The sequence below is a fragment of the Geotrypetes seraphini genome, chromosome 2 (assembly GCF_902459505.1).
Source record: "Geotrypetes seraphini chromosome 2, aGeoSer1.1, whole genome shotgun sequence".
Lineage (NCBI taxonomy): Eukaryota > Metazoa > Chordata > Amphibia > Gymnophiona > Dermophiidae > Geotrypetes > Geotrypetes seraphini.
In genome coordinates this window covers 255,846,424-255,857,346 of record NC_047085.1, presented here as the reverse complement: position 1 = coordinate 255,857,346, position 10,923 = coordinate 255,846,424, and the positions used below count along the sequence as shown (strand labels likewise).

Here is a 10,923-nt window from a genome sequence, read left to right as displayed (position 1 = left end):
TGGATTTATTTTTAATACTCTTTAATTAATTCTATTAATGCTATTTTTTTAGTGTAAAATTTTGGACATGGCATTAGTTCCGAATTGATAGAACTGTTTTAGTTTTCAGCGAAAGTGTCTGTGGTGGAGATATTATTAGGTTTCAGGAGAGCCTATGGAACAATGCGATTGTGCAGTAGAGGACGGAACTTCAGGATTGCTGACGAATGCAGGCTAGAGATGGCCATAATGACATCAGTGAGCTGAAGCAAGGGAGTTTTGTAGGAAACCGTCAGTAAAGAAATCCTGGCAATGCTCAGAAATATTGCTTGAACCTGTGCAGGTAATGAAGAGTTACTTGAGTGTAATGCCAGAGTGCAAGTTTAGCATGAATGACAGAATTGTTATAGAAAAACAAGGCAAAGGCACTGCTGATTAGTCTGGTAACACTGGCAAGCAGTTGATAGCCATTAATGACTTTACATTCTACTAGTGCGTGAAGTTCAGCAAATTTGATTCAGAAAAGAAACATCAGTTTCATTCCACCTGATAGAGTATTTAAACTGATTAAATATCAGACCACTAAGGACATCATTCTATCATTACGTGTGATCCCATTGGTGCGGGAGGTGGGACGCACCAAATTGGAAGTAAAGTAGTGATAAAATCAACTTTAAACTTTAAACCCTCATTGCAGGCTCAGAAAATGGAGGTTTGATTTCCATCCCCACTTAACAACACTAGTGTACAAATCATCTGCATGAAGGGGAAAGCCAAGTACAAAGCCAGTGAAAATGTAATAGTCTGGAAGATAAAACGATTGGCTGGAATGAAGGAGTAGCAGATCAGCACAGAGATTGACTTTCTCCTTACTAATTAAAAGAAGAAGTGGGCTTGGCCACTTATTTCCATGAACTTTAAGATTTCATTTGTACCATCTGGGCTAAACCTGCAATACCTGAAAGTCTTTGAGCCAAAGTTGAACTACAGTGACCATGATGTGATTAAATGGGTTTGTTACACTGGCCGAAGTGGAATCTATTAGACTAGGTGCTAGCCATACAAGCAAATGAGCCTTCTTCCCAGCCAGCCCTTTCATAGCAAACGTAGAAACCCTTTGCATACTAGTTAGAGTGGAAACAAGCCTGTCTTATTAGTGGGCTTTTGAATTATTTTCCAACCTGAAGTCATGCAGTTTGTTTTTTGTAACCAAATCTGTAAGAAAACACCCAATTAAAGTGTCACAGTTAGTGACTAATTGTGGGTTGTGGTAGTCATTCAGAGAACCTGTCAGAGCACCTACCTATTTGATTTATCACAGTAACACGCCTCATTTCTTTGGAAGGGGGGAAGAGATGTTGATATTTTGGGCACAAGGTCTCTGGCTTCCCAACCTGAAGGCAGTAGTGATGAAAGGGAATGATATTGGTGTTTTAATTATATTCTATATTAGATGGTTGTTCAATTATTCAGTGCCATGTTCTCTTTTAGGCTCTTCTACTATAAGGTTTTTCTGTAATAATATTTTATTAAAATTATCCTTACAGTTATTTAGATTTGTGGTTTGTAGTTATCTTAACAGATATATGTCTTAAGCTTATTATATCTGTTTGGAAAACTATGACTTAGAATTCAGGTTTTTTGGTTGTTTGTTTTTTTACTGTTAATGTTTTATTTGATCTGTTTGGGGTAACTTTTATTATTATGGTGGTGACAAGTCAAATGCACGCAAGACAAGAGCGCGCCGACAAAAACACGAAGACAACTCAGCGCAAAGACAATAGCGCACGAGACAATTGAGCGCAATTATGACTCAGCGCAAGACAATTGAGCGTAAGCATAATTCAGCACAAGACAATTGAGCGCAATGATAATGTAATGTAATTTATTTCTTATATACCGCTACATCCGTTAGGTTCTAAGCGGTTTGAAGAAAGTATACATTAAGATTATAAATGAGAAGTAAGAAGGTACTTAAAAAATTCCCTTACTGTCCCGAAGGCTCACAATCTAACAGCGCAATGACAATTCAGTGTGCCTCAAGATGGCGCCTGGCGAACGAAGGGCATGCACACATTATGGTTGCAGCTGGATCATTTTTCTGACACATTGAATCAATTATTATGATTTAAATGAAGTTAGTACTCAGTACTTGATATATTGTCATTGAAATTTAATTAATTTAGGATATCGTTATATTAATCTAGCTTGATTATTCTGTTAGATTAATCTTTATGTGATTTATATTAATTAATTCTTCAATACTTAATATATTAAATTGGGAAGTTAATTAATTTAGGAACATTGTCATATTAATTGCTATTGATTATTCTTATTCTTATTGATTATTCATTTAGTTTACCTTTATTCAATTGTTGTATTTAAAGTTTGGGTCTAAAACTCTAGCTATTTATGTCATTTTGTATATTATTGTTATCACAATATGGGTAGTTTAAAAAAAAAAATATGAGTTGGGATATTATAAGTTATTTGATTTGCGTTAATTTACTTTAGAGAGGAATTTTTAGTGCTTGAGGGAAGATATAGATTGCAGGTCTTCATGCATTCACTCATTTTCATGTTATTTTTAAGGGGTGGGTAGGGGAGGGTTGCAGGAGTTTAATTATTTGGGGACCTGGATGTGTGTGGAATTATTATTAAATCTGAAGGGTATTAACTGGAATATTGAAAGTTTAATTATTTTTTTTCTAATAAAATGGCTTTGAAATTTTATTCATTGAATGTTAATGGACTCAATCATCCCATCAAGAAGAAAAAGATACTTACCTTTTTGAAAAAAACAATAAGTGGACATATATTTTATACAAGAAACCCATTTGTCAGCAATTGAATCAGCTAAGCTAGGAGCCTGGATAAAACATTGTTTTCTTGCTCCAGCAATTGGGAAAAAAAGTAGGTGTGGCAATCCTGATTAATAAGACAATATCTGCTAAGTTTGATAACTTTTGGGCTGATCCAATGGGTAGATGGCTCTATGTTAATATGACTTCAGAAAATGATACCCTGGCGCTTTTCAATATTTAGGCACCAAATACAAATCAGGCAGAATTCTTTAAGAAACTCCAAGTAATTCTTTCACTCACCACACCTAATTTAATCGTAGATGGAGACTTCAATGCTGTAATAGATCCAATTATGGATAAACAACCAAGTAGACAATTGAAATCTTTAGGTCTTGATAATGTCATGAACAATTGCGGTTAAAAAGATATTTGGCGGATTTTCAATTTTAATGCTCAGGAATTTACATTTTGTTCCCTAGTTCATAACTCATTTTCAAGAATTGATTATTTTTTTGTTTCAGATCATTTAATTCAACAAGTCACAAAAGCTAACATAGATCCTATCATTTTGACAGATCATGCAGGAATTTGGATTGAATATCAGTTCACTAAAGAGGATTCCCAGAGACCTGTTTGGAAGTTCAATAAAAAGTGATTTCTAGAGGAAATTCAAATAAAAGTGAAAGAGTTTTTTTCAACTCAATGCCTCAGAGGAGATCCCTTTGGAAACTATATGGGATGCTTTTAAGGCAACCTTAAGAGGGCAGATTATATCCTATTTGGCGCATGTTATGAAGTTACTTAGAATGGAGTTTTCTATTTTGGAAAAAATGATTTTGGATTTAGAATCAAAATTGGCTTTAAAATGGAGTCCAGAAATTTTAACTGCCCTAATAAAGGCTAAATATAAATATAATGAGATTTGCTCACAAATGGCTAGGAAAGATTTGCTTTGTCAGCAGGCGGTGTATTATGGAAACTCGAATAAAGTGGGAAGAGTGTTGGCTAATTATCTTTAAGCTAAAAAGGGAAGAGAAAAGATTGCGACCATTAAAGATGAAGGCAAGATTTACACCCATATAATTGATATTTTAAACCAATTTTTGAATTATTATAAAGCTTTATACTCTTCTGAGCTATATTCAAATAAAATGAATGAAGGTAGAGATTTTTAAAATTCAATTCAGGGGCCCAAAATTCCAGAGCATGTAAAAGAAAATCTTGAGGCGCCTATATCCTTTTCAAAACTCCAATTAGCATTGAAGTCTCTTAGAGCAGAATCCGCTCCAGGTAGTGGTGGATTTACAGTGGAGTTTTTCAAATCTTTTCAAAGTATACTGTTACCTCATCTTTTTCAATTGTTTCAATCACAACTGACGAAACTCTTACTATTGTTTTGCCAAAGCCAAACAGAGATCCCATGTTGGTTTCAAACTATAGGCCTATTTCTTTAATTAATATGGATGGGAAAATGTTGATTAAACTATTGGCTCTGAGGTTAGCTAAGGCTCTCCCTTATATTATTGGAATGCACCAAACGGGTTTTGTTGCTCAAACACATTCTGCAAATAATACTATATTGGCACTTCATATGCTTAATTTAGCAAAAACAATAGAGGATCCGACCCTTTTCTGTATCCTTGGATGCAGAGAAGGCCTTTGATCGAGTAGAATGGACTTTTATATACCAAGCAATGGATTGGTTTGGGATAGGTTCCGGATTTATTCCAATGATTCAAACCTTGTATAATTCCCCCCAGCCAGATTATATATTAATAATACGTTCTCGGAATGTTTTTGTTTAAAGAGGGGCATTAGACAAGGATGTCCCTTATCTCCTTTGCTTTTTGATATTGTTTTGGAAGCCTTGTTGTTGGCTATTCAGCAGGCAGAGGAGATACAGGGAATTCCATAAGCAGGTCGAGATTATAAAGTTTCGGTTTATGGAAATGATATATTGCTTCATTTGAAAAATCCTGAATCAACCATCCCTCATTTACTGGATTTAATTGATCGTTTTGGTAAATTTTCTGGATATAAGATAAATTGGAGCAAATCAGAGGTTCTTTCATTGAATGTACACTGTGTAAAAGGAATATTTGATCCATTTCCATTCCTTTGGAAGGAAGAGGGAATAAAATATTTAGGTATAATGATTCAAAAAACATTGGAAGATATAATTACAGTAAATGAAAGATCCTTATTATTGAAGGTCAAAGAAATGTGTGAGCATTGGAATCCATTACATCTTGGTGGGGGAGAGTCCAAACTATCAAAATGATGATCTCGCCTGTAGTTTGTTACCAAATGAGTATGTTACCAATTTATTTTCAATCATCTTTTTACAAAAAACTAAAATCCTCTGGAAACATTAGTTGCAGGCATTTGTACTCTAAATGATGTAATTTTGAATGAATAAATGGTATCTTTACTACAGTTACAACAATCATTTGACATTTCAAAATCTCAAGGTTATAAATGGTTGCAGTTGAAACAGGCCATTCAGAAAGGGTTCCCTGACTGGCGCAATTTAAAAAGTCAGTATAGTTTGCCTGGTCTATGTTTCCAGACAGATTTTCAAGGGCATCAGGCTGCTAAGTGGTATAAATTAATATCTGAATATTTGGAAAAGAACCCCCTCTTAAACAAGCGTAAGAGACATTTGGAGTAAAGAAACAAAGCAGCATATTTCTGCTATGAAATTGCCACGGATTTGGACTTGGAGAATAAGATGTACAGCATCAGCATCTATGAGACAAACTTGGTTTTTTTTGTTATATAGAATATTTTGGACCCCTGTTTGTTTACAAAAATTGGATAACTCAAAATCTAATAGATGCTGGCACTGTCAACTTGCAGTAGGGACACTGGATCATCTTTTATTTTATTGCCTGTTGATACTCAGTTTCTGGAAGTCAATTTGGTGCAAAATCAACCTTGAATTCCACTGTCATATGACGTGGTTATATTTGGGTCATTGTTAAAGCTTAATAGTCCAATTGACAAAAATAAAAATAAGACTTATTATTATTATGACTGGGGTGGCCATGCAATTAATAACTAGAAATTGGAAAAACTGGGATAGGTTGAACTTTTCTTTTTGGTGAGAAACACTTTGTTTATATTATAGATATGAAAGGATGCTAGCGGAACAATCTGGGAATAGTAAGATTTTTAAAGTTATTTGGAGTCCATTTTTAAAGTTATTTGGAGTCATATGTTAAACAACGGAATGATTAAAACTTTAGTTAACAGATACACACATCCAGGTAGGGGAGGTTGGGGGAGGGTAATTTGTTTCAGTTAATTGCAAGTATGTAAGTGCTGTTCTTTGATATTTTTGATTGTATAATTGTTGCACTTTTGATATGCCTTTTTTTTTAAATTCTTTATTCATTTTCAAATTTACAATAAGTGTAACAATATATCCAAACAAATTAACAATAAATATAACACTTAATAATCATCAATGGTACAAATAATATGCTCTTATCTCCCACCCTTCCCACCCTTTCTTATCATATAATCAATACCTTATACAATATGTAACAATACATTTACCCTCCCCTCCCCCCTCACAATCAAACTTATAAATTTAAGGAAAAAATAAAAATAAAATGTCTTCTAATCGGTACAATACTCCCACACATCCTGAAATTTCCTGAAAAAAACACGCTGTATTGCAATAAATCTTTCCATTTTATAAACATGACATAAGGAATTCCACCAGAAATTATAATTTAATCTACTCCAATTTTTCCAATTATACGTAATTTGTTGAATGGTAACCCCAGTCATTATAAGTAATAATTTGTTATTATTTGTAGAAATCTGACTTTTTGCTCTTTGTTCTTTGATATTTTTTATTGTATAATTGTTGCACTTTTGATATGCTTTGAAAATCAATAAAGATTTAAATAATAAAAAAATTAAACAGAATTTATTTGGCTTGGTAAGACTTTCAGAATAGCTTTATTATCTCTGCAAAATTCTCAATATATGGGAGGAATACATTTTCCAATTTTTTTATAGATACCATCAGGCTTACATTCTGCGTCAGGGTATGCATTGGATCCTTCTTGAACTCATGGAGAATCTACCAGATTGGCTCATTCTCAAAAATCATCTTCTGGCCCTGCTTCATCTTAAGCATCTATTGAGTATCAGGCTTCCAAAGATCTATAAAAACAATATGATCTTTCAATCCACTTGGAAAACTTTAAAATTTTAAGATCTTTTAACGCCAATTCCTATTTTTTAAAAACCCAAAATGTCAATCCCTATGGCTGAATGACAGAATAATGGTGGGAAAGTCAAAAATCTTATGGAAACTAGTTACAGGCAGGTATTCTAACTATAGAGGATGTAACTTCCGAGGATAAAATGGCTTCCATACTTCAACTGCAGCAATTGTTTGAGTAATCAAAAACTCAAAGTTACAAATGGTTACAGTTAAAACAAGCTATACAAAAAGGATTTCCTGAATGGCGTACTTTAGTAAATAATTATAGTCTGCCCCAAGTTGATTTTCAAGGTTATCAGGCTTCCAAATGGTACAAATTAATACATGATTATCTTTCCAGAAAGCCCAAAAGAAGTTTACAGGATATTTGGGGTATGAAAATAAAACAAAATACAGCAAAGCCTTGGAATCCAAACTTAATCTGTTCCAGAACCCCGTTCGAGTTCCAAAACATTTAAGTTCCAAGACAATTTTTCCCATTTAAAATAATGGAAACTGGATTAATCCGTTCCTGGGTCCCACAAACTCAAATTTTAATAATAAATACACTGGATTTTAGGGGCAGAAACACACACATACAGGCCCAGATTCTGTATAGGACGCCTGTCCCTGGTTGGGTACCCTCCTGCCGGTGATTTTAGGGGGGGCCGTTGGGGGGTCCAGCAGGAGGAGTTAGGTACCCTCCTGCCGGCGATCTTTGGGGTGGTGGGTTCTGTGGGAAGGAAGGGTTGAGCCCCTTCATGCTGGTGATTGTGGGTTTTGTCGGTAGGAGGGGTTGGGTACCCTCCTACCGCAATCATTGGGGGAGTTGGGGAGGGGAGACTGGCGGCCGTAGCTGTGTCCGCCATCCCTGGGGAGCATTTTTTTTAAAGAAAAAGTGCCTCCCGATTGGCTGATTAGACAGCTGTAGGACGCCTATAGCTGCCTACAATCGGGAGCACTTTGCAGAATCAAGGCCACAACGTGCAGGGTGTTCGGATTCCAAAGCAGAGTTCGGATTCTGGGGCAAAATTTACTACAAAAAAAAGTTTGGATTCCAAAACATTTGCATTCTGGGGCGTTCGGATTCTGAGGTACCACTGTATCTCTGCTACTCAATGGCCTCGAATCAGCATCTATGAGACAAACTTTGTACTTTCTATTATATAGAATATTTTGGACACCGGTAAGTGTCCCGACCAGTATGCGAGCCTTCTCCGACCCGTACCCGATTCACTAAACTTCTGCCCTATCTGATCCGCACCCAATCCGATCTGCACATGCAAATTAGGGGAAATGGCATGCAAAGTAGGAAGGCAGTGATTCACTAAACAAACAAAGGAACACCGATTGGGCTGGCTGATCCAAAAAGAAACGATTGCTGAGGACCAGTCGCTCACATCTTTGCCAACTGTCCTGCTCTCTGCCACCTTGCAATCCCAGCCCTGCAGCCCTGAAATCCCAGTATCAAAACAAAAATAAAACCTACAAAATAAAACATTTTAAATGTTCTGATGACTCTCCTGCTCTCTGCCGCCCTATCCCTGCCAACTCTCTTGCTCTCTGCTGCCCTTCCCTGCAGTTCGAGCCCGTGGTTTTAACCTGCGGGTTAAAAGTGTGTTCTGTTCCTTGCTGCAGCATGTTCTGTTCATATAGCTCTGGCTAAAGTATGTTCAGTTCCATTAAAGCCCCCCCCTTGTGTGGAGAGCAAGCGCATGCGCGGACCGCATCTACAGGCAAAGAAGATGGTCTGCACATGCATCTGGATTGCTCTGGGGTGCAGCAATCTGTGGAGGTTGCTGTGTGGTGTGCCTCCGATCACATTAATTTGCATGAGGACTCATAGTGAATCGGTTGCCTGGGAAGACTCGGCCATGGATCGCCCAACAAAGGTTAGTTTAGTAAGTCTAGGCCTTAGTGTCTATCAAGAACCATTGTTTCAGACAGAAGCCCATTATCACAGAGAGATGCTGGAAAATAACAGAAACTCAAGTCTATGAGGGACTGATCTCGCCCCTAGTTTTGCTCTCTTCAGCCTTTTCACAGCTCATATACCCCCATCCATGAAGACACAGAAGCAGCATTCAGATAAAACCTCTTGCCTACTTTTTCCAGATCCCTTCCTTCTTCTTCCTATCTTCAATTTCTTTAAGCACAAACAAATCCCTGCCTCTCTCTATCTTCCCTCTCTTTCATGCTCTGAATTTTGGCTTATTTCCCTCTCTCAGCATCTCACCTATTCAGAGACACACATTTATGCAGGTAAACTGTCATTTCTCTCTCATTTACACATACAGAAGCAGCTTCTAAATCTAACTGTAAGCCTATTTCTATCTCTATAATAGAATATCCTTCTGTATATTAGTAACCAAGCATATGTTTGATGTATCTTTCTTATAAACATTGCATCTCTGTTATATTAAGCCTATTTCTACACAACATATTTTATGCAATCACTCATGGCTGTCATTGTTATTAATTTCACTTCCTTCTGAACCTCCTCTGAGGGTATTGGACCCAGGATCAAAACCTACTATACTTCCATATAGGTGACACCTGCAGTCATAAGGGTTGTTGGGGTGGTAGACAGGTGGGTATAGTAGTCTTTGGGGAAGTTTTGGAGTATACATTATAAGGGGGATATGGTGAAAAGTATAACTGGCATCCTTTAAGTGACGTTCATAGCAGTGCCCCTCCAAGGTGCCTCACTGCTCTGTTGGCATTTCTTTGTGGCCATAAAAATGCTGGCTGCTCCCACATCCAAATGGGCTTTGTTTTGGATGTTTTGATTTTTGAAATTGGCCAAAAAAGGTAGACATCTTAAGGGTGTCACAATCCATCCCCTGTGGCTCCGCTCATCCCAGAGCTGCCGGCGGCTAAACCCTATCCAGCCATACAGCGAGCTAACCACGGGGATAGGATTGTGACTAGTCCCAGGGAAAAATGTGTATTTCCCTTTAACTTAAAGCAGGCTGAACTGCAGGGAGGAGAGGAAGGGGAGCAGAACAGCTCAGAAGAGCTCCAGAGGAACCTCCCTCCTCCTGTTCACTCTCAGCTGAGACTCATAATGAAAAACCCAAGACAAGCTAAGCAAACAGTGCAGGTAACTCCTCCCCCTCAGAGAGCAGGGTGTGTTCGGTTGAACAATATAGAGGCTGCTCTGAGGAGAGGAAAGTTAGTTGGCCCTGAGCCAGCTCAGGGAAGGGTCTCTCCTGATTATGTTCCTGACTGTGAGGATGTGATAATGCAGGAAGCTGACACTGACCCTATTGCCAACCAGACAGCTCTGCCTGAACCCATGGATTGGGGTTCAGAAAACCTTGGACTGCCTGAAGACATGCTCCTGGAGTGAGGATAAGTGGCAGGTCTGGAGGTTTGTGCAGGCAGGAGCTTTCTCTGTTTGATAGAGTATCGTTGTGCAGTAGTGCTGTGTGTGGGAAACTGCATAGACTTGTGCTAAGAAAAAAAAACAACATTTTTTTTTTTAGTTAATTCAATTGGCCTGAATTGGGGACTCATGTATGTGAATGTGAGGGAAGTAAATGTTGTGATTTTGGGGAGAATTCACTTAAGATCCAGGTTGGGATAGTGGGGCCATTATTGGCATTCTGAGGTATCAGAAAAGTGATAAGTGAATTCCTTTACTCCCCTCCCCCACCAACAGCTTCTCTGTTGGTTACAGCCAAGCTTTAAGACTTGCTGAGCTTGGAGGCCCAGAACTTGTGTGAGGGAAAAAAGGTTCCTTTGCCTTCTTAAGGTAAAGACAACCCCTCTAGAGTTCTGTTAGTGATTGCAATACAGAACTGTTACTTACCTGAATTGCCTGATTGAAGGTAGCAGTGGTAAACCCATTCCGGTGGGTCCACTCCATACTTTATTTTGATATTTGGATAAAGCATTCTACTTGAACTTTGATTT

The 10,923-nt window shown here is 37.6% G+C and overlaps 1 pseudogene; it reads left to right on the top strand.

Annotated features, from left to right (window-relative positions):
- Positions 1-325: 325 nt before the first annotated feature.
- On the top strand, positions 326-1,036 carry LOC117353559 (annotated as a pseudogene).
- Positions 1,037-10,923: the final 9,887 nt, after the last annotated feature.